Raw genomic sequence first — 2915 nt, 5'->3', positions numbered from 1 at the left:
AAACTATGAGAGCTACAGAGGTCGGTGGACCCAATCCATTTGCCACAAAACGACAGTGGATGGTGCGTGAGACAACCCTCAACAGCTCCTCTCTCTCGCTAACATATGCGAATAATATATTTCCAAGTTTTCTTTGGATCTAAAAGGTTTTAGGAAACGATTACCATAGTGTAATATGACATTAAAATGATGTAGAATAAGATTTTTGATATAACATAAAATTTGTATACGATAATTGCTCTCATAAGAAAAGTTTAGCATCGCGATGTCACCTATATAAATATAATTTGGTTTTATATGTATATCTTAAGGAACTGAAAATGTTCTTTTTGTTAAAGAGATATGTGAAATGTTGGAATTGGTGCCTACATGAGAGTTAACTAATTTAAAACGTTCGACCATATGATATGTCATAAGACAAATATCCAAATATTGTAAGGAATAAAAATCTATTTGAGTTTCAAATAAATTAGGGGTAATAAAACTAAGTGACTATACTAGAAAAAATTTACTAACTTCTAAAAAGGTCTGCCTTATGTTTCCAGAAAATAAAATAAAAGCACAGAAATATAAATTTTAAATTATAAAACTAACACTGATGTGATTTTTTGATTCGATAATTATCTCATGAATTTTTCTTTTGAAAATGTATGTTATATATATATATATATATTTGTATGTATATATGGAGACATATTTCCTGAATTGTCAAAAGATAATCCACAAAGCATCAAATGTTTTTCTTAAATTGTTAACAAAATACAATTATTTGTCACAATCGTCATCATCATCTCATATGGGTCTCTTTTTTTTTGGTTTTATAAAGTTCCTATCATATCATACATAAAATATGAATATATGTGTATGTATGTCTCATGTCTGTCTGTGTGTCATGGAAGATTGAATGTGGAAAGTAATAATATTCCAAAGATAAAAGAAGACAAAAAGAAGAATGATTGTATATATTTTTCATGTATGTGGTAAAGTAAAAACCAAAAAGGATACTCCAATTTTTTTAACTATATTTCGTCGTCGCTTCCCATATTCAAGCAATTAGTTATAAATAAAATAAAATAAATCTATTATAATTCCCCAAAATGATAGATCCCTCCATCTTTTATTCATTCAACTGAAGTATCAAAAACAACTAGTTTATATATCTATGTATTCAGTCATGATCTCCAATGAACGAGATCAATAAAATCAACCCATTTCTGTATGGGTCTTTGTTAACGTGAGCATGAGTTATATATTAAACTTGTTTAGTAAATCACCAAAATATAATACAAGACAAATACGATGTGATTGTTTTTATATGCATATTATTAGTTTTGTTGTGCTAAGAATTTTGAGGAAAAGGAATATAATTGCCATTCCCAATAACAATGACACTTGAACCATATCCTTTCCTCTCACATACAATTCGAATAGAAATTTCTATCAAATCAACAGTAAGTAACACTGTAATAGTATATAAATAATTAAATATAGATATATAACCAGAGCTATATATATTTTAAGATAGGAAAAACTTCACCTCTTTTAGCTCGTCGAGTTTGAGGTCAATTTTTGAAGTGTTCCTTTCAGTTTCTTCTTTCTCAATATGCAATAGAGGGCCATCTATATACATAAAAATATATAAAAACACATAGTAATGTATACATAAATGGGTTAAGTGTAAATTCAAGGAGAGTTAATGCAGTTTGCAAAATCATTAACTACTTTAATTAATGTCTTTCAAAAGTTTTCAAATTATTGACTAAATTGCAGGTGAGACTAAAGTTGATAGAGTTATTTTTAAAATTACTTAAAAAAAACTAAGTATTCGTTATTTCACTATTTACCATTGTAACCTCACCTGTGAGGACAAAAAAAAATGAAATAATCACAAAATAAGTCCTTTAATTTTGATACAATCAATTATTTTAAATTTTAAATATAACTCTTAATTTTGTATTTCGATGAGAAAAAAAAAACTTTTAATTTTGTCTTCTTAACAAAATCACCCTCTCATGTATCAAGTCGTCTAACGACTAGATAATCATATAGCCATAAGTTATCAAAATTTCTGTTTACCACTTAAAACAATAATTTAAATATAATTTTACAATTGTGTTGATGTTAATTACATTACATATATATACAAAATGTTAATAGGGTTTAAATAAAAAAATAAAGGATTGTAAAATGACTCAAATTAAAGCAAAGGACATTATGATACATTTTTAAAAAAATTCTATGGACATTTTTGTCAGTTTTAAGTTATTTTTTGGATTTTTTATGTGTAATGACTTTTGAAAGTTTTTATTGACTATTAAGTAAAATACTTTTCCGCATGTATTTCATAGCAAGACCAGAAATCTTTCACAGCTATCTTATATACAACTAGATAAGGCCCGCGTTATTATACGGGTAAAAATTAAAAAAGAAATATTGAGAATAATTAAGTAGTAATATACATGTTTTTAGATTTTATCTTGTAACATTTTAATATTGAATATGAACCTTTCATATTTCATTTTAATACTCCCTCAGTTCCATTATATAAGAGTTTTAATACTTTTTTTGTTCTATTTTATAATAATTTCTCAAATTTCTATGTATAATTTTTATTAATATAACAATTTATGACTATTTAAACTATGCAGTATATTTTTCTATTGGTTGAAGTTTGATAAATGACATAATATTTATTGTTTATTAATCTTTGTATTTTTACCCAAAAACTCTTATAGGACAGGGAGTGCCATTTAAATATCTATATCATCATAATTAACCATATTTTAAGTTTAATTATACATTTCATCTTATACATACAACTAAATATTTTATATCAAACAGAATTAATACATCATATCAAACCTATACCTTAGTAAGAATTGAAAATACAAATAAAAATTTAAAAAATATAATTC

The sequence above is a fragment of the Camelina sativa genome, chromosome 4 (genome assembly GCF_000633955.1).
Source record: "Camelina sativa cultivar DH55 chromosome 4, Cs, whole genome shotgun sequence".
Classification (NCBI taxonomy): Eukaryota; Viridiplantae; Streptophyta; class Magnoliopsida; order Brassicales; family Brassicaceae; genus Camelina; species Camelina sativa.
The sequence above is the reverse complement of the archived record's forward strand: the minus strand, read 5'-3'. Positions refer to the sequence as shown.